This window comes from Thamnophis sirtalis, unplaced genomic scaffold, assembly GCF_051295495.1.
Source record: "Thamnophis sirtalis isolate CommonGarterSnake01/CBP01778 unplaced genomic scaffold, rThaSir2_p1.2 scaffold_9, whole genome shotgun sequence".
Taxonomy (NCBI): Eukaryota; Metazoa; Chordata; class Lepidosauria; order Squamata; family Natricidae; genus Thamnophis; species Thamnophis sirtalis.
The window spans coordinates 61,995,884-62,017,393 of NW_028261389.1; the positions used below are offsets into that span (position 1 = coordinate 61,995,884).

At 40.2% G+C, this 21,510-nt stretch overlaps 1 protein-coding gene across 3 annotated transcripts in view; it reads left to right on the forward strand.

Annotated features, from left to right (window-relative positions):
* The first annotated feature begins 1,384 nt into the window (after positions 1–1,384).
* Positions 1,385–21,510, forward strand: part of PLXNB2 (plexin B2) — a 367,326-nt gene continuing 347,200 nt past the window's right edge. For 2 of the 3 annotated variants that reach the window (XM_087722148.1, XM_087722146.1), the window contains exon 1: positions 1,711–1,849. The gene's annotated coding sequence lies outside the window, so the exon portion shown is untranslated. Of the gene's footprint in view, positions 1,588–1,710; positions 1,850–21,510 lie in introns of those variants that run through there. The other variant, XM_087722147.1, reaches the window with a different exon arrangement.

Below are 21,510 nucleotides of genomic sequence, written 5' to 3' on the forward strand. Positions count from 1 at the left end.
GGAAATTTATGTAACACTCAAAATAACAAACTTTCTAACTCTTTGCTAATCTATTGCATTCCAATTTAAAATCTTGGGTAGGTATGCAAATGTCACAGTAGATGGCACCACTAGCCAACCTTGGCTGACCTTGGAAAACATAAGCTGGATTGGATCAGTGTAGTAAGTAAGGGGACCACAAAGAAATGAAACCCCAGATCTGGGAAATACCTAAGAAACAAAGGAAACAATGATACAGGGGTGGCTCCTTGGGTTCCCAGGAAATGATATTGATCTGATGAAGTCTTTATTAATTTTTTTTAAAACAATGGTAGATCTCCAGGGTTTTTTATTGTTTTTTTTTTCAGATACAGGTCTTCACATCCAGGAATAAAAAGTCATTAATGAGCAAGGAAACAGCCTATAGGTGATGGTGATAAATAACTTATAACTTCATAATGTATGGACATACATTTTCTGTGTATTCCTTTGCAAATTTCCACTGATAGGAGTAAAAAAAATTCACAGCGCTGTTAGGAAGTATAAAGAAGAAAGCAAGTCACACTTAAAAATACAATATTTTGCATGAAATGCGGGCGGGCGAGAAAACTCCCAATTTTTTTTTTCCAAGCCACCAATGCGGCTTAGGAGAAAGAAAGGCGCGCGTTTAATGGCCTTTCTTCAACCGGCCGCTTAGAGAGAGAGGGGAGGAAAGCTCTTTAACCCAGCCGTCAGGTCAGACGCAAACTCCCGAGGCCCTACAGGTCCCAATTCAGGTTCCGGAGCCAAACCGGGCCCAACCTCCTTACAAACAGCGGCGCGTCCTGGCGTCAGCAAGCCGAAGCCTGAGCGGTGGGGCAGAGAAGCCCAACGAAGCGGAGAGGGAGAAGCGAAGGCCGCCCTCCCCATTCCCGGCGCGCGTTCCATGCCTTTTTTTTTTTAATCCGGAGATTTCTAGTCGCGGCTACCGACTTTCCACGGAGGCGTCGGGCGCTAGAGGGCGGGCGGAGAGCTTTCCCTCTTTCCCAAGCTGCCAGCTCGGCTTTGTTATTTCTTGGCCCCCCTCCGCCTCCCACCCACCCCCCCTCTCCCCGGCCTGGTCCCTCCATTTCCTGTCTGGCTTTGTGCGGGCGACGGATATGGGCAGCAGCCTCTTCAGGTGTGTCTGCTACGGGCTGTTTTCCTCCTTTCCCGCGGCGGGGCTGGCAGGAGGGCGCGAGCAGAGGCGGGCGCTCCGGCGCATCATGTGACGAGCCCCTCGCTCTCCCTGGCGGCGTGCCTCATTCCCGCCCGCCTTGCCTTGCCTTTTCCCCCCCTCTTCTTTCGCGGAAGGCGCCGCTTTCGGTCCGACTTGTTGGAGGCGGCTGTCTGGCTTCCAGCGACGGCAGCCGGCGAGGTTGCTGCCTCCTCACAGCATGGGCAGCCCGTTGAGCGCGGCGACTCCTGCCGGTCTTTGGAGCTGCCTCCGGGAGCTGCTCGGTTGAGGCGCAGCCGGTCGGGAGAGCGCGGCTCCAGTGCCGGGCGGCGGCGGCGGCAGCGCCTGCAACCCGAAAAGAGAGCCGCGCACACAAAGGCGCGCCCGGCTCCTCCTCAAGCCTTCCAACTTGGGTAAGTTTTCCTCCCCCCTCCGTTCTCGGTCCCTCCTTTTGACAAAAGGGTGGCTCCACCTGTTGAAAGCCTCGAAAACCCCTCCCGGGATTCCTGATTTGCTGATCCGCCGAGCAAACAAACAACCCAGCCTCTCTCGGAAGCTATCCGCTCGCCGCTTTCCATTCCGAGGACGCCTTCAAGTCGGTGCCCCCTGCGCTCGTCGGTTTCGCTGGAAGGAAGTTCGGGGCTTCGGGACCGCTGGGAGGCAGGCAGGAAAAGGGTAAAGAGGACTCGATTTCTCTCTCTCTTCCCCCCCCCCCGGCCCGGTGGTGTTTCAGTAGAGCGACCGCCGCTCCTTTCCCCGTGCTTTTTCTTGAAATAATAAGCGGCCGTCCTTCCATGTTTGAACAGCAGATGGTTCCCATTAAGGGCAAGTCCTGGCTTTCGCCGCCGAACTCTGGCTGGCGGTGCTGTGTGATCCAGCTCGTTGGAAGCATCAGGTTTGGTTACATGTGAAACTTTCTCAAGATCTGCGGTGTGGACGCGATCTCTCTCTCCCCCCACCCCCCTTTCCCATCGCGCTTGTCACCATTCAATCCTTAGGGAGAGGGAGAGAGAGAGGGTTGGGTTGAGGGAATTGGGGATGGCAAGAAGTTTTTCGGTTCCTTTTCAGACCTGTGGAAGAAAGGGTGTTTCCCCCCCTTTTCCCTCCTGGAGTTTGTGTCTGTGTGATTACTTTCAGAATACCAAGCTGATTTTATCATGCCTTTGCGATCCGCCCGAGTTATAGAATTACACAAAAAAACCCTTTTCACTCGGCTCCCATTCATTCCTGCTGGTGGGAGTCATTGGTTTGAGCGGCATTTCAGCCCACTTGGACTTGAGATCTCTGTTTTGACACACTCTGAGATTGAAGGCAGGTGGGGGGGGGGTGTTGGCGTTTGAGGGGGGGAGGAAGGCGAAGGTTTAAAACGAGCTCATAAAGCGCTTCTCTTATTTTGCTGAAGGGAACTGGGCTCTGTACTCCTCGTTTGTGACTCACTCTCACTGGGTTTATTTGCTTTGGAACCGGGTAGTTTTTGTCTTTGGGGTTTTTTTGCTCTGCAGTTCGTTCTCCCAGTGACTCTTTCCAGGCATGAGATTGTGACACCTGCAGTTTGTATGGGAAGGTATTTCATTGGCTTGTCAGTTTAATTAGCCAATAAAGGGGAGATAACCATCCTCTGGCTAGGGTACACATACTACAAAATCAATCTTTGTGCTTACTTTGAATATTTTATGCCCACACCTAAGATAGCATGTTAATAACCCAGTTGTGGATTTTAAAATTGGCAGTTTAACTTGCTATCCTTTAAGTTCCACTCATTCTGTCTGAAATTCAGCTGTGTAGGTGGCCTAGAAATTTAGATTCCACCCCCCCCTAGTTGCTTTGCCAAAAAAATGAAAGATAGTTACTCTCTTCTAACTTATGCTCGCCTGATTTATCTGGCTAAATTCCAGTTTCTATCATATCCCTTCCCATAATCCAGCATATCAGGACATTTTTGTGGACAAAATTGCTTTTACTTCCCCTTTTTTGCACCTATACAGGTATTACAATGAAGCAAGGTGCCTCTAGAGCAGCAATCTTGTTATGGTTTAGGTAGTTGCACTTTGGACAGGCTTACTCAGAAGCATACCTTGTTGAACTTCAAATGCGGAACTCCCATGAAGCTATGACAGGCATGTATAGGATGAACTAGTTTAGTTTTCCCCACCCTTTGTGTTTAGATATTTTCATGTTTTAATTTTGAAAGAACCTTCCTCTTCCTGGTGAATTTTAGATTTATTCCTAACACAGAATTTGCACAGTAGCATACTTCCAGATGGTGGTTGCCAAAAAGTGATCAGTGGGTTAGAATCTAATTGCTTCTCACATGCTGGGCTTCTAGATCATGACATAGCAAGGTTAAAAATACAATTTAGTGCATAATTGAAAATAGCACTAGCACAACAATTCCACCATAAAAAAAGAAGGAAAGGCTCTGATTTTGAAGAGGGACAAGTGGCTGAGAAACTGGGAATAAAGAGATAATAGAGGTTCTCCTTTGAGGTACAAGCTTTTGTGATGAGGTAAAACCTAGGGATGTGAATGCTGAAACAAACACTGGTTATAGGTTGGGTCTAGACTTAAGTCATCTTGAACTTTTTCCAGGGCCTTTTTGTAAATCTGACAGACATAGGGCTCTATGTCCATTTCAGTACCCCCCCTCTCCCTTGCTTTGCAGCATCCAAGATTGTGTGTGTGTGTTTATTTTAGTTTAACATTTTGTCCACTAAAGAAGCTCAGTAAATGAGAGTGTGTGGGAAAGAAGATTTTCCCTGCAAGAAAGAAGACTGCAATACAATTCTTATCACTGTTTCAAAATATTTGTGTTGATGCCTTGATTGAAACATGTTGCTCCGTCTCCAGTTTCAAATGGAATATTTTCATCAGGACTCACCCTGTGTTTGACATTAAAGCATTTGTTGCCATTCGTCCCCCCCCCTTTAGAAGACTTTGAATTGACCCTATGGTTGAGCAATGTTTAATGCTATTCTGGAAAGTTCTTTGCACTACTTCCCATTGCAGAATTCTAGGCAGATATGTAGAAACTATAGGGTACATTTGTGGTTGATAAATTTTACCATTTGAACATCAGTTACTTTTTTATTACGGTATTTCACTGTCTAGCATGTAGACTTAATGATAAGTAAAATAGATGGTTTGCTTAAGGATCTTGCCTGCTGTTCCCTCTATCTATTAAATAATTATTTTCTGGTGAAATCATACAATAGAGATAGACAAGCTAGATTCACACCGGTATTTTTCTTGTTTCTGGGTTAACACATTGCTATTGTGGTTTGTAAACTTTGTTTTGCTAATATATGCATCCTGTCAATAAAATAATACATTCAGAAATATATAATTATAGAAATCTTGCTTTAATGTCGTACATGTACAAGGATATAGGTTAGGAATATGGATATAATAATTCATTGCAAGGTATAAGAAAATTATTGAAGTTGTCTTTGATGTTTTGCTGATACACAGGAATTATGTCAAATTAAAAAGTGATTGACTTTATGAAGAGTTTCCTTAATCACTTTCATAATTTCAAGACTACACAACAAAATGCTGGTTGGGTTTGATTCTTTCGCTACATCTCTTCAGCTTTGCTTCCCTTCCTTCAGCCTCTGCTCAGAGCTCATTTGGGATTGCTGCCTAAATATTAAAGTGGTAGGTCTCTTGCTAATTAATTTGGGGCCCAATCCACTAGGATTTTAATTAAGTTGCACTTAAAGTGATAAAGACAGACAATTATTGCCCAAATACTCCTCATTTTTACAGATAGGATATATTTATTATTTACATTGGGTTTTTTTAAAAAAATGTATCTTAAAGGTAAAGGTTCCCCTTGCACATATGTGTTAGTCATTTCTGACTCTAGGGGGCGGTGCTCAACTCCGTTTCAAAGCTGAAGAGCCAGGGCTGTCTGAAGAGGTCTCCTTGGTCATGTGGACAGCATGACTAAACGACAAAGGATGGAATGGAATGCTGTTACCTTCCCACCAAAGGTGGTCCTTATTTTTGTACTTGCATTTTTACATGCTTTCGAACTGCTAGGTTGGCAAAAGCTGGGACAAGTAACGGGAGCTCACTCCATTATGAAGCACTAGGGATTCGAACTGCCGACCTTCCTGATCGACAAACTCAGCATCTTAGCCACTGAGCCACCACATAATGTATCTTACTATTCCCCAAAGAACATCAAAATTTCAACAATAATATAAAACAAAGAATAAATGTAAAATATATATCTACCTATATCTTCAAATAGACATCATGATAACTGAAAAAACATTTTGGCCTATTGAGCTCCATTCAGGATACATTGAGAGGATAGTCTGAAAGTGATCCTTAACATATTGGGTTTTCAGCTCATTATATTTATTTATCAGTTTATTTTATTTATTAAATTTCTATACCTTTATATCATCTCACCTAAGTGACTCTGGACATTTGTTGATAAAAGCATAGAAATACATGGATAAAGGCATAGATTAAAACAGAATTAAAATATTAGAACTTCCAAATAAAGATCAAGATACCAAATTCAAAAGACTAGGGGTTAACAAGGAGTGGGACATTCACAGCCCACCCACCATCCCCAGGGTTTCCTTACATTTTTAGACTCCCATGCTAATTGGAAAAACCAGATCTTAACACTCTTCTGGAAAACTGAGTTGGGGCTCCAGGGATGGTAGGATATTCCATTGGGTTGGAGCAGCAACTGAGAATGTTCTCCTCCTAGATCCTTCTGGCCAAAACCCTTTGGCTGATAAAGAAACACAGCTTGTCTAGCTGGGACATATCAATGTATTTGGGACAAGACTGTTCCTCTGGTATCCTGGTCCCATGCCATGAAGGGGTTTAAATGTCCAAAACCTTGAATTGGATCCAGAGGCAAACTGGTACCCATAGCAGCTTGTGTAGCTTGTGTTATATGCAACATCCTAGGGGCATCCAAAACTGCTAATGCTGTTGCACCAGTTTCAGCTTCCAGATACTCTTCAAAGATAGCCCCCAAAGTAGAGCACATTGCAGTAGTCCATCCCAGAGATGATCAGGGTATGATTCACTGAGAGGAGAGCTGCTTGATTTTGAAAAAGGATGTAACTGGCACACAACCCAAAATGCAGTAATCACAACTGCCACATGTACCCCAAGCAAAAGTCATGAGTCCAGGAGCTGACTACTCACAGCCACTCTGCCTTAGCAGGGTTCGGATAAAGCCTGTTCTCCCTCATCCAGGCCTCCTCAGCCTCAGAGCACTGAGAAAGGATATCCATCGCATCACTTACTTTGCTTTTAGTTTTATAGGAAGCTTAAATGAAATAAAATAAATGTTTATTAATACAAATCAAGCAGAAAGGGAAAGAAAGGATCCTATACCAGCCTACGATCAGGCAACAGCGCTTTATACACAATTTATATTGTTGATTTTGTTAAAGTTTCCATTTAAGCATTTTGCAAGAATTCTAGCAGTTTATCACTTGTTTATTGTTGTTGTTAGTTGCAAAGTCATGTCCAACCCATCACGATCCCATGGACAATGTTCCTCCAGGCCTTCCTGTCCTCTACCATCCTCCGGAGTCCATTTAAGCTCACGCCTCCTGCTTCGGTGACTCCATCCAGCCACCTCATTCTCTGTCGTCTCTTTCTTCTTTTGCCCCCAATCTTTCCCAGCATTAGGCTCTTCTCCAGTGAGTCCTTCCTTCTCACTTGTTTGGTCCTACTTAAATTGGGACTTTCATTTTGTTCTGTAAGAGAGATTTTATTCATATTGAGAATGACATGGCTCGTGTGTGCAAAGTCTTCATTTGTGTATTCTTTTTTGTATTTCTGCCTATTTGATTATAGTGGGAGAATGGATTTGTTCTCATTATTAACTTTGCTAGCCCTTGCCTCAAGGTTCTATTTTTAGCCTTCAGGGCTGCAGTCATTTTAACACTTTCCTCGGAATAGTCTCCATTAAACTTATCCGGGTTTTCTTCTTGGTAGACCTCTACTGTTAAACTTTTTAAAAAATCTCTGTGATCATTTTTATGCCTCATATTTTGCAGCAGAATAGAATATCCAAGTACAATGCAGACTGTTTCTTATATAGCCACATTTTTTTTAAAAAAAATTGATTCTTTGTTGTATGGGAAATTAACAAATTTAGCTCTTCAATCTTCACAGAGTCTCAATAAAGTTATACCAGATCACTTACCAGTTGCTAGTAGTTTAGACACAAGTCAATTATGGACTTGCTGGCTTCAAGCTTATAAAGGTGCAGTATTTCGATGTCCACGTTAAATGAAAATTTGGAGGAAGGGAAGACTTGCTGCTGCCATTAATTGAGATCCAAAAATATTTTCAGATCTAATTGTGATTATTAAGAGCTCTAGTAATAAATACAAACTATTAACCTTTGTATTACTGATATCTATTAAAGATCAGTGCAGTGATTTGAATAATATGTATAATATGCAAATCTACACATCAGGTTATTTAAGAGCAATAGCACTTAGACTAATATACCACTTCACAGTGCTTTTACAGCCCTCCCTAAGCGGTTTATAGAGTCAGCCTCTTGCCCTCAACAATCTGAGGCCTCATAATAATCTGGGCAGTATTTTTACTTACTTTTTTAAAAATATACCATTGCAATTAATGTACTTTGATTGTGGCCAATTCCTATCATGTAAATTCTGGCATCCTGCAATAGCAGTATACTTTTCTTTTTTCTTCTTAAAATTCATCTACAAAATATTTTTTAAATCTTTACAGTTTTCATTTTCTTTTTGTGAAATTTCTTTTTTAACCCTTTTGCAAGAACAATATGTTTTTAGGTACTCACGCCCACTCACACGTAAGAGGAACAGAAGTGATTCATTCATAAAGATAAGTAAAATAACTGAGAGAAACACTGTTCTTTCTCACTGCAACTCACTGAGATGTTCTCATAGATCCCTGAAAAAGTTTTCCTGAAATTCTTGGTTAGCCAAGACAATAAACATAACTCTACAGATAGTTCTTCCTTTAGATTCAATAAGGACTTTTTCATTACTCTGACTTCACTAAGTAGTCTGATGGAAACTGTAGTTTCTACAAACTTACCTTGTTGCTTGGTTGTTTAACACGAGTTTTTGACATTTTTCGTTCAATTAACTTGATGTCCAATAATTGTTAGATCAAAATTTTAAAATAGATCATTCAGCATTTTAACTGGATTAGCAACATTGCTAGGAAGTTCATTCCACATACAGTTTGTAATGTGTGTAATTCTGAAAAGGAGGATCAAGCTAATTTTTTATAAAATCTGGGCATAGAATTTTGTCTGCACCTTTTACCCTTTATCTTTACAATATCTGGGGTTAAAATTGCAAATCAAGTTAGAAGTTATGGTCATCAAATGGGGATGACAGATCCCTACCTAGAATGGCCATGGCCATTGGTTGTGCCCTTCCACAATTTGATTCTTTTTCAAAATTAGGTAGAAAAGCTAATTTTAGGAGAGTTTGTTTTAATGATCTCATCAAATCTACAAACTGTAAACTTCTGTTACTGTGCCTTCCCAAAGATCTTAGTGTTTGAGCCAATCTCAGTCTATCTAATGATAATGTTTTTGAATAAACTTTAACAGAGTTTTAACTTTAGCTTTATGGTTTTGAAATACATTTGAACATAAATTGCTGTAATCCATGATTATTCTGTTGAAACATATTTGCAGCCTGGTCTCCTAGAAGTAAAGTTAAGAAAATGTGTGCTTTTAATTTGAAAAAGAAAAATTGTGCAGGAGGGTGAATTGGTGACATAAAGCAAAATAAGTATAACTGAATGATGGATAATTCATCAAAGCACTTTGTATATGAGAGTTTTCATGATTATTATAGCATTTTAATTTTTCTTGAACCTCTCTTATCTGTAATAACAGAAATAGCAGCTACATGGGTAGTAATACATAAAACAATAATAATAATAAATAAACATTGCAGGCTTTTGAAGCACTGCCAAAATGCTGTAGCAATGTGGCCAAATATAATATTCTTAATAGCAGTGTCATAAGATGAATAGATATTTTTCTTCTAGTTGTGCTTTCATTCTTCAAACAGAATAAAGCTCTATAGATGAATGTCCACTGCGGGATAATGCAGTTATCATATTTAAGTCCCGATCATAGTAATTTTTATTAACCACAGAAAGGTTGCCTGTAGAACAAATACTTTTGGATGATTCATACACAGACTATGCAGAGAAAAGCAAAATGAAGCGAAGAAATACTTTCAGTGCACTTCCTTTGCCAGTTGTAAAATTTCTGAAACCACTGAAGTGATGGAGTTTATGCTGTTTACTTTGACCCAAAATGAGTTTTCTCTCTATATGGCACTTTTGATTTCAGTGTTCCAAGATTTTCATACTCTGCACATGTTTAAAGTGAAATGCATAAGCTGAAGCCAGAGATCATGTTATCCTTGAATATCTTAGATATGGCCCCAGAGACCTTTTATTAAATTGTAATTTTGAATGAGACAAAACAGAAAAAGCATTCAATGAATAATTAAACAGTGTGTTGTTAATATTCATAATTAAATTAAACTTAATTGTATATGTATAATCATAGACATGGAAGGGATCTTATAGGATATCTCATCCAATCCCATACTCATGTTAGCATTCATTACATTAAAAAAATCTGAGTTTTTCCTTTTTTTGGTTTGTCAGTTGAGTAATTCTTTTCCCAAAATCCTGAAAGAAAAGCTTTCTTTCTATTTGCTGTACCTTTAAGGAAAAGGTAGAAATACAGTAGTTCTATGTCAGGGGTGTCAAACTGATGGCCACACCCACTCCAGCTCCACAAAGGTAAAAATGTTGCAAAATGTCACATGACAGCAATGTGACACGGCAAGTTTGACACCCAGATTCTACATCATGTACTTAGTCAGTAAATGGAAAATAATCTCTTCTTGGTCAAGTTACCATCCATTCATCCATTCATCCATCCATCCCTCCCTCCCTTCCTCCCTCCCTCTCTCCCTCCCTTCCTTCCTTCCTTCTCCAAAGAACTATTTTTTTTCTATATCCCTTTTCTTTTAATCCAGAAGGAAGCTAAGAAAGAAACTGTTTCCTTCTTTTCCAGGCTAGTAAAAATGTTCCAGCTCTATTGAGTAAGGTGATTCTTTCTGTTGTGGCCCACCAGTGGCCAGCGGAGCTGATGGCAGACTCAGACAATGAGAAGGTTGGGGAGAAACATGGGCCAGTTCTTGAGTCCTGGGAAGGCTCTGTGTCGGAAGCAGAGATAGGGCCAGGGCCGTCCAACAGTTATCAGCTGCCTTCAGTCGGAGATTAGTGGGGCAGAAATGCTGTAGCCTATTCCTGATGTGCACATGCGCAGAGCAGCCAGGAGAAGGGAACAGCTAAGGAATAAGGGCCAACTTGGAAGTAAAGGCACAGGTGGATGATGAATGGCCCCTCCCACATGGAATAAAGAGAAGCGAAAGAGGATTGTTGCTACAACTTGGTGTTTGAAAGATATCGGCCTGACAGCTCTGCAAGCCTCATAAAGGTCTGTAGTTGTGAACTCTCATGAAAAACTGTTTGCCAGTACTTTGCTGGAGAGGAATTCCCTTTAACCTAAATAAAAGAGGTTTTATCGGGACAAGGAGTCTGCTTCATGATCTTGGGAAGCCTAGTTCAGAACACTTTCTCTCCTCTTGACCAGAATCCTCTTTTCCACTTTCTTTCCAAAAACACGACCTGCTGTTTCTTCCATTCTCAAATTAAGCTATGCCCCTGCTCTCCTTTGGTATAAATATGTGTGAATACTATATCTTTAAACTTTCTGCCCTTTTCAGTCTGGTGAGAAGCCTTGATGCTCTTCATCTTTCTTTCATTTAACTAATGTTCTAAAGTCCCCGCAGACTACTATTCTTTTTAAATAGCTGTGTCAGCCTTTCATTTGTTAACTGCTTAAGGTATCTGTCTTTGTAAACTATTAACTGTAACTATTGAGGGCAAAGTAATTATTTGCTCATATGTGATTGCCTCTGTGTCATTAGCGTCAGATATTATCTTATAGAATCATTTATTGGAAAGTAGTTTAGAGGTTATCTAGTCAAACTTCTGTCTCAAGGCATAATCCATTAGAATAGTTTTCACAGGTGATAATCAGAAGCAGAACTTGCTACTTCAGTTTGTTCCATCTTCTCACATTCTTAAAGTCAACAAGTTACTCTTGATGTATCGCTTGAATCTACTTCTGTGTGATTTCAATTACTGGGTTTGCTTTTGTCAGTAAACTCCTGGAAACTATCACTGCTATCCAATGATGTGCGGTGAGGATTATGGTTGGTGAGGTAAGAGCGCGACAGCGGCAAGAAGCAACGTCCCCACTACTGTGTCCAACAGGCCAGGCGTCTCGCGTTTATGTCTGCCATAAACGCGAGACACCTGGCCTGTTGGACACAGCAGTGAGAACGTCCCTGCCGCTGCCGCGTTCTGCTGCCTTCCCCCCCCCCATGCCTCCTCCGACCCCACCGCTGTGTCCAACAGGCCAGGCATCTCACGTTTATGGTGGACATAAACGCAAGACGCCTGGCCTGTCGGACACAGCAGGGGGGGTCAAGGCGGCAGCCGGCAAAGAAAGGGGAGAGGAGGAGGAAGAAAGGGAGAGGGGAGCAGGACGGGGCTCCCAGTGGGGGAGAGACGGCTGCCCCTCTCTTCTCAAACAAACTCTCTCAAATTGAGTGAAGAAAGAAACACACGAACACACAGACATACACAAATTACAATAAAAAATTACAAATTAAATTACAATAATTTTGAATCCCCCCGCCTCCCTCCGTCCGATCCACATACCTTTTCCAGCTGTGGATTTCAACTCTCCTCTTGTCTGCCCGCCATGATGAAAATGTAAAAAATTAAATAAAAAGGCAACTTAGGCACGATTTGCTGCTCCCAGATCAGGAGGCAGAGAATCACGTGCCGCCTTTGCATAAGGAATTTTTCGTCTTTTAACCCTTGCTTAACTCTGAGCAAGGGTTAAAAGGTGAAAAATTCCTTATGCAAAGTAGGCCCGTAGTTCTCTCGCCTCCCCCTGCAGTTAGCACTAAGCAGACTCAGAGTCATCCACTGTGACTCTGGAGTCTGGCAGCAACTACCTTAGCCTTTTTCCTTTTTATTTTTCTTTTTTCTCTCTCATGATACTGGTGAGGTCCCACCTCCCCTGCCTCCCCTGCCTCCCCTGACTGCACGTCCCTGCTGCTATCAATGACTGGTAATCTTCTGTCCACTAAATGAGAATCAGTGCTTGCTTCTACCCAATGCATATGCTACATTCTATTAGGATAGCCATCTGCATTTATTTGTTCTTATTAAGTGGGTTGTTCAGAAATAAAAAAAATCAGTTCAGGACTGGTCTTTTGTATGTTTTTTAAACCTCAAAAGTTTGCAAAAACCAGTTGTTATGGTCTCTCCTTGAAATTTAGGTAGTGGTTATAACTGCTAGCACTTTCCTGGCTTAGAAAGAGAAGAGGATTTACTGAAGAGAAAAGAATTTTTCTTTTAATGTCCTCTTGAATCAAATGATCAGTTTTTTATAACTGATATTTTCAGAGATGGGTTTAGATCACGGGTGTCAAACTCGATCGTGTCACAGGCCAGATTGTGATATATAATGATGTTTTTTAATGGAGTCAGGATGGGTGTGGTCTGCGCAGTGCGCCAGTTTGACACGCCTGGACCATTAGATGAAGCAGGAAAAGCTTGGTAGGAGAAAACTGGAGATGCAGAGAGATGAACTGACAGGACCTTTATCTCCTTTGCAACCTCTTCTCTTTTTTTAAAAAAAAGTTTTTGCTTTTTAAAAGTACAATTCCATGCCTTCTTTCTCTGGGGCATGGGTGTCAAACTCAATTTCATTGAGGACCACATGAGGGTTGTGTTTGATCTCAGGCGGGGGGGAGGGTGTGTGTGGCCAGGATGGGCATGGCCAGCATGACATCAGTCATGTTGGGGGGGGGGTCTGTGGTGGCTCGAGCAGTCTGCCACAAAAATGGGTTCCCAAACTCCTTGTTTTCACTGGCAGGCTCCCAGGCTGCGACAGCCTCCTGTCAGTGAAAACAGAACTCCGTTTTTGCTGGCACTGGTGCCATGAACCAGTCCGCTATCCAGGATAGCCCTGTTGGCCAGATCTAACCCCTGGGCTTGAGTTTGACGCCCCTGCTATAGGGCAAAGAACCTGTAATATCTTGTTTTTTCTGACTTTCTAGAGGTCTGATGACAAATGTATCAGTAACATTTTCTCTTGAATTGTTTTGGTTACCTAATAATATGTTCTGTACAGTAGTCTATGGTTCCAATTGCACTGAATTTCATTAAAATTAAGCAAAGTTTCAAACATTAACATTGTTTCAGTGAGCTTTTTTTTATAATCATGGATTATAAATTGATTTGTGGATTAAATTGTGGATTAAGAAAATCTATCACATGCTTTTCAGAGTCTTTGGGTGGGGGTGCTATTCCATGCTCCCCAGGGGTGGGTTTCTCGCCCCGTTCCAACCGGTTCGGTTGGAACGGGGCCGGCGGCGTCCTCGTGCACGTGCGCAGTGCACGCAGGCGTACTAGCATCTGTGCAATGCTCCAGCTGCTCCTGGAGGATCGCACAGGCGCTGTATGCGTCCTGCGCATGCGTGGAAGCACAGAACTCTTCAAAACCGGGTAAGGAGCGCGGACGGGCGGGCGGACCCTTTGCCGTTCCCGGAAGTTACTTACTTACGGGTTCGCCGACCAACCGGTTCGCGGGGACCGCCGCAAACCGGTTGAAACCCACCCCTGATGCTCCCACAACTTATCTTTTTTCCTTTTTTCCCTATGCGGATGATCACATTTTAGAATGCTTTCGATCATTGTCAGCAAGTGCCTGTATTTTTAAGAAAGATGATATGTGGCTGATAAGTATTGCAGAAGGTAAAGAGGGTTCTACAAACCGAGTTGTTCATTGTAGTTTGTCAGTTTCTTACTGGGCACTAAAGCAGGGGTCAGCAGCCTGCGGCTCTGGAGCCGCAGGTGACTCTTTCATCCCTCTCCTGTGGCTCCCTGTTGCTGGTCGGCACCACACTTTTGAGAGGAGCTTAAGGTTGTGGGGTGAAACACAGTGTGCCAGGAGGAGACTCTACGGCAATGGACAGGTTTTCCATTCGACTTCACAATTGATAGGACTTTCGGTCAGGACAGGTAAATGGAAAAGGACACCGTGCCAGAAGGAACTGGACACCGTACTCTATGGTGGGGGAACTGGACTTCCGGTTGACTCCAGAATTGAATGGGGGGCTTCCAGTTAGGACCTTCGTGGCTCTTTGAGTGTTTAAGGTTGCCCAGCCTTGCACTAAAGAAACATTGCTATCCTGGTCAGGATTTTGCCTGTCTCTAATTTAGGAAAATCATTCAACATGCTTTTCAATCTGTCCAATATCTATACACTGTGGAAAGCTTAGTAAAATCCAATAGGTATTATCAAAGAGTAGTATGCAAAGTCCATTGTTGTACTAACTTGGAATTTCCAGAAATGAATAAATCAGTTTAGATTATCTTGAAATCAATACTGCATGTTTTAAGAATTCAGAATTAGTTTTTAACTGCCTCTTGGGAGGAATTGCTTCCCTGGTCTGAATTAAAAATCTATCTCTTGAACAACAAAATTTTCCTTTTCTTTTTTGCTAATAATCTCTAAAGCAGGAGTGGCTAGCAGTATGAGGTTAACAGACCTGACATTAATGACATTTGATGGAATAAAGGCGATAGAATGAGTCACATGTATGTTGAAGGCATCAAGGTTTTTTTCTGCTTTCCACCTTTTGTGAGCTGGGCAAGATATTTTTTTTAATAATTTTAGAAATTTGGTTTAAATTTGTTTTAAGCCTATTTCAGAACATATTTGTGTTTTCTGCTTTGAAATGATAGAACCTATTCAGCCAAATTTAGCAGATCTGGATGATGGGATGGGAGGGGAGGATTCAGCTCCAACCTGCAAAGTTAGAGGCAGGACTGTTTGTCTTATTCCAGGATGTAAAAACATTCTAAAGCTCTTTTAAACAGGTGTGACTCCTCTATTTTTGTTTTCTCGCTACAGTGCTATAGAAATATTTTTTTATAATCTACTTCCCTTTTGGAGTTTCCCAAAGGGAAGCAGGTTATAAAACAAAAAAAAATGGCTTTTGCTTTTTTATTTCTTTAGGACATTAGAACAAAACTAATGTATCATGGCTTTTTATTTCTTTAGGATATTTATAGCTCACATTTTGACAAAGTTTGCAAAGCTGCCAACAATCTATATACATTTTTTAAAAAAATGCATCAGTCATTACATTATTAAATACATAAACATATACATTAATATGGAGACGAGATTAATGCTGGGAAAGATTGAGGGCAAAAGAAGAAGGTGATGGCAGAGAATGAGATGGCTGGATGGAGTCACTGAAGCAGTAGGCATGAGCTTAAATGGACTCTGGGAGGTGGTAGAGGACAGGAAGGACTGGTGGAACATTGTCCATGGGGTCTCAATGGATCGGACACAACTTCACAACTAACAACAACAATACATTTATAACAATGTAAATGTTATTGAAAATGAACAATAGAATGTACTAAGATAAATTATTGAAGAAAATGCCAGACAAGGCACTTTGGGAGAGTTGTTTTAAAGTCAAGTGCCATGAGAGACACCTCCCTGTCCTTTTCTTTATATTAGATTTCAGGGGAAGTATAAAGTATAAGATTTTTGACCTTCTGAAAGTCTAGCTAGATAATATGTGAAGAAAAAAACACTACGAATGTTTTTGAAGCCTTAAAGAAGTTTTTGAAGTTACAATAAGCTTTCTTTTTGCCTGGAAACCTCTCCGAAGTCAGTGCAGTTGAATAATGTATTTAAAATAGTTTGTATTAAAAGTGTTACAGCTGTGATCCAAGCTTACTAAAACGTTGGACCATTTTGAAGAGAAGAAACATATATAATGTATTTGAGTACTAACTTAAATAGAGGAAATGTTGATCTCTAAAGGAAATGTTGAAACATGAATTGAAAGCTAAGATATACCTTGGATGGATTCAACCAACTATTAAATAAAATGGACCAATTTACCCTTGGTTACTTTCATCAGCCCAAAGATTCTATTTACATATTTTAGGGAAATACTTTGAAATGACACAAGCTTTTGTAATAAACATATTGGCGATGTCCAGAGATGCATTCTCAAGTTGTTTACTTGTCTTCTATTTGCTTTTCCACTTCCAGGTTTCTTGGATTCATTCTAGGCTATGACTCTTATTCTGGTGAAATTTCTTACAAAATATATTTTTATAAAAGAATGGGGTCTATTTTTAATTTTGTTCTCTAAGCAAGATTAAAATGAGATACCCTGTATCTCTTGTCTTTCAATAACAAGAGTTTGATTAATTTAGGTGAGAACTGATTCTGTCAGACTCTGATGAATGTTAAACTTGAGTAGTTGCATAAAACTATTGGGGAGAGGAAAATAGTGAACAGTAATCCATGTATGGAAAAATAAGTGAAATAGGTTTTCAAAAGGGTTTGTCTATGGAATAATGCATAAGCCACCAATTTATAGTGAATTGATTAATGTTCTAGGGGTGCGGTGGCTCAGTGGCTAAGAACATGAGCTTGTTGATCAGAAAGTTTGGCGGTTCGAATCCCTAGCACCACATAATGGAGTGAGCTCCTGTTATTTGTTTCAGCTTCTGCCAACCTAGCAGTTCGAAAGCATGTAAAAAATGCAAATAGAAAAATAGTGAAGGTAACAGTGGGAAGGTACGCCTTTGACGTTTAATATGGTGTTAGGGTTGAAGTAAGTGAAGTAAGTGAGAGTCCTTACTACAGAGAAACAGCCACATGACCGCGAAGACATCTCCGGACAATGCTGACTCTTTGGTTTTGAAACGGAGATGAGCACCGCCCCCTAGAGTTGGGAATGACTAGCACATATATGCGAGGGGAAACCTTTACCTTTACCTTTGATGAATGTTCTGGGAAATCACATCCATAATTTCTATTTTGGAAAATACCAGTTGGGCATTATGTGAGGTGAAGTCCAAACCAATGAAGTAAAATGAGATTCCAAATTGCTTCTCTAGGAAGTAGCATTGTGAGGAGGGAAGCTTACAGCTCATTAAATATGCTACAAACAGCAATCAGTGAATTTCCTTGTTTTTGGTCATTGATACAGTATATTGTTATTAAAACTCATAGTGTAAAATCATAGTGTAAAATCAGAAAAATATTACATCTAGTAGGATTCCATTTGTTTTATTCTTTTGTAGATATAATGCATATTATCTTGTTGTAAGTGCAGAATATCTGCATGCATAATGTTTGTATTTGCATAAAATATGCTATAAGTGCAGAACAATTTCACTAGAACAGGGCACTAGGAGGGGTGTTACATAGTAATGTTGATTTAACATAGTAATGTTAAATAAAATCCACTCTGGGGGCTCATAGTCACATTATGTTTGGGCTTAAGTTAGGCTGGTATAGAATACATAGCCATTGGGGTAAGCTCTTAAATCAATATAATGAAAGAGAAAAGTAGACAGTAGTAGTCAGGCATTGATTTTATTTATGCCAACAGTTTCTGCATGGCTTCTCCTTGGTAGTTAAGGTTAGAGGCAAAGTGTCTATCCCACTGAGTATAAATGGCCGAACAAATTTTGTAAAACTGTGAATTTATTAGAATAACCTTACAGTATTTTAAAGATCAAGAATTCAGATACTAGCAGCATGGATGTTTTTCTTTCCCAGAAGAGGTGTGAAGACATATTTGAAAAGTTCCTGAAAAATAGTAATTCACACTTTATTTTTCCCCCTAATATGCAGAAAATGAAATACTTGCATCTTATCATTTGGGGTGAGATGCAAGTAGAGGGATCAAACTTTATTTACAAAATATGGTGTTAGGGTTGAAGTAAGTGAAGTAAGTGAGAGTCCTTACTACAGAGAAACATGTTTTGTAAACAAGGAACAGATGCGGGAAACCTTGAAGGCCAGAAATAATCAGCAAGACTGTTGCTGAAATGATGAAAGAAGGCCCAAGATTTAAACTAGAGGATTCCATGCAGCTGTTAGACTCAGAACTTCTTCATATGTGCAGCTTATAATTCTCTGGAGTAATTCCAGATGTCTACCATTTCTTTGATTGATTGGGAATGTGGACTATGGGAAGAATTTAATTTCATTGCTAGATATTGGCGGATCAACCCAAAGTCTTTTTTTCTTGAATATGTGTATCTAAAGGATTGTTTGTATGTAGCTTACCATGGAATTCCAAAATGTGTTACAGCCTGTCAAGTGTGATTGATGTTCTTTGATGGCTGAATGAACCTGAATGGATTGAAAAAAACTTTATAAGCATATTTAGCTAATACAAACAATAGTATTATTTATTCTGTTTTCTGCTCCCGCACATTCTACTCCTGTGGGAAGGGGAAATTATTTCTTTTGTACAACGCACAATGCTGGGAAAGATGGAAAAAAAGAGAAGAGGATGAGTAGCAGCAAGGTGGATGGGTTCAAGTACACAAAAAGCAGTTGAAAAGGGAGTGTGGAATTAGAATTGAATTTAAATGCCTAGTAAGAACGTGTTTTATGGAAGAATGGATTGTGACTTCCTGGAGTAGTCAAACCTACTTACCTTTGTAGGTCTTGTGAAAGAGCTGTGGTGGCACAGTGCTTAGAATGCAGTGTTGCAGGCTAATTCTGCTGGCTGACAGCAGTTCGATTCTCACCAGCACAAGGTTGATTTAGCCTTCCATCCTTCTGAGGTCAGTAAAATGAGGAGCCAGATAGTTGGGGGTAATATGTTGACCCTTAGAGAGGGCTGTAAAGCACTGTGAAGAGGTATGTACGTCTAAGTGCTAGTGCTAGTGCTTCCCTAACATAAAATACAAAAAACTTCCAGAAACGTCATAGAATGTCAGTGATCCTTCTGATCACTCAAATGATTACAATTAATCCTGTAAGATGTTAGCTTTTTTGGGGTGATGGTTGTCTAGAGCATTTTCACAAAATGGTGCCTAGGAGTGGAAAAGGCACTGGAAATTGCAGTTTATTGTGACCAGTAGCCCTTCTTTTCTGTATCTCAGAAGCAGTTCGCTCTAGTGGTTAAGGGACTTAATAAGAAACCAAAGAACTCTTGACTACTAGTCCCACCTTAGGCATGAAAGCCAGCTGGGAGACTTTGGAGCCAGTCACTCTCTTCCTGTCCAGCCTACACCACAGGATTGTTGTTGCAGGGAAAATAGGAAGAAAGCATAGTAGATATCCCTTGAGTTATAAAACAATAAAGATGAGATTAAAAATAAAATAAATAGAATAATAAACTTCACCGAAACAGCCACATTGTGTATTTTATATACTTGATAAAAGAAACAATAAAATATCTGCACAACTTGCTAATGAAGATATAGTATTGCTCAAGATAATATCAGAAGCTCAGTGAATCCTTTTCACATGACTCAGCTATCTATGGCCAATCTTTCTCCTGTTTGATTTCATAATAACCTTTGCAATGGCCAGCACATACTTATTTTTCTGTTGGCTTGGAGCTGGGATAAAGATTCATGGATGTCTGCCCCCTACCCTCCACCCCCAAACTGCAATCTAATCAACTTTACAGAGTCCTGCATCCTGTGTTGTCTTTCTGGAACATAGATAAATTAAAGTAACCTATTGTAAGCTGCAATTACTAACCAGAACATGAAGATCTGCAGGATAGAATATTCAACAGTTGTAGCCTTGTGATTTTGATAAAGCTAGTACTTTAGAAAGGAGACTAATTCAGTTTAGGAAAGAAAGCATTGCATACTACTAATTTCACTGTGGATTAAGTTCTGAGTTAGATGTTCCATTAAAATATTGATTGTAGTGAACTTAACTGCATATGTATGTTTTCTTTCAGTGCAGCATTCCTTTTTCAATATTATTTTAATCCATGCATTTAAAATGCATTGTTACATTATTGTAAATTACAACAGATACTTCCCCCCCCCTTAAAAACTGTTATTGAAACATAATATTTCAGTTGCTCTAAAACTTTGCTGGTTAATTATCATTTTGGTATTTGTTCTGTGTGCTGCTGTTGTTCAGAAAATTATTCTCTGTAAGGGATGGTAAATTTATTTTTCTCAGCTGAAGCAATTAGTCACTGTCTTTTCAGGCCTGCAAGTGCATTTTAGGTGACTAAACAATTGCTAAATTGTTAGTGACCCATCCTGTACTAAAGTAGAGAACGAGATCATCTGGTCTCAGTTGCATACATAGTCCTTTAGTAACAATCTGAAAAAACGAAGCAAGTTTGTTTTATTTTGTGTTTCTCATGAATACATATTGCATTTTTGCAGATTTTCTCAGGATATTTGAAAAGAGATGAATTGTGCAAGACCTAACCGCATCAAAGCTATGTTGCACACTTGTGTTCACATATGTACATGCATACATACACACTGTAATGGTTAATTGAAAAAGGCTGCACATTATGCAAAACCAAACAGGTCCCATTATGGCTTAATGTGAAATGTGGACTATTATACTTACCTCTTGAAGTGTGCACAAAAGGCCACCTTGAATCTGATTTAGGTTCCTTCAACCAAACATAAAAGGTAAAAATAAAGATAGAGGTTCCCCTCGCACAGATGTGCTAGTTGTTCCCGACTCTAGACTTAACCAGATTTACTGTATATTAAATATGTAGCAGCCATTATTTAAAGCATAAAAACAATAGTTTCCTTACCTTTTGAGTGGTGTGTGTGTGTGTGAAGGAAGATATGTGGGGAAACAGTTTAAAACTAATAAAGGTTAGTCTCAGCTACAGCTGCCACAAAAACACAACTGAAGCCACAAGCTGCTGAAGTTATAGAGTTGTCTTAAAAGATTTAAGTTGCTTCTGTTCAGCAGCTAAGATCTTAAGCCCTTTTTAAAATAAACAATAACAACAACACACAGATAGTGAAATGAAAAACAAACCCTGGAATGATTAAGGGACTATAAAAACAGTTTAGAAAGCATAATCAACCAGGATTTACAAATGTCTTTGAAATAGTATTTTTAGTCAGGTATAGAAAATCGTTAGCAAAGCTTGGATTAAATCCGTTTCTCTTCAGAGCACATCACAGGATAGGGTTCCCAACAATCCAGTAGGTCTTCCCTCTACCATAGATTTGCATAGCTGTACTTTGTCAGATAACTTTAGAGCACAGGGATAAATCTGCAGGAATAAATGTTTCCTGTGACAGGAAGGTCCAGGAGATAAAAGGCGTAAGAAAGTTGAATTTATAAGTGGGCACTGCTCCTATTAAGAGTAGGA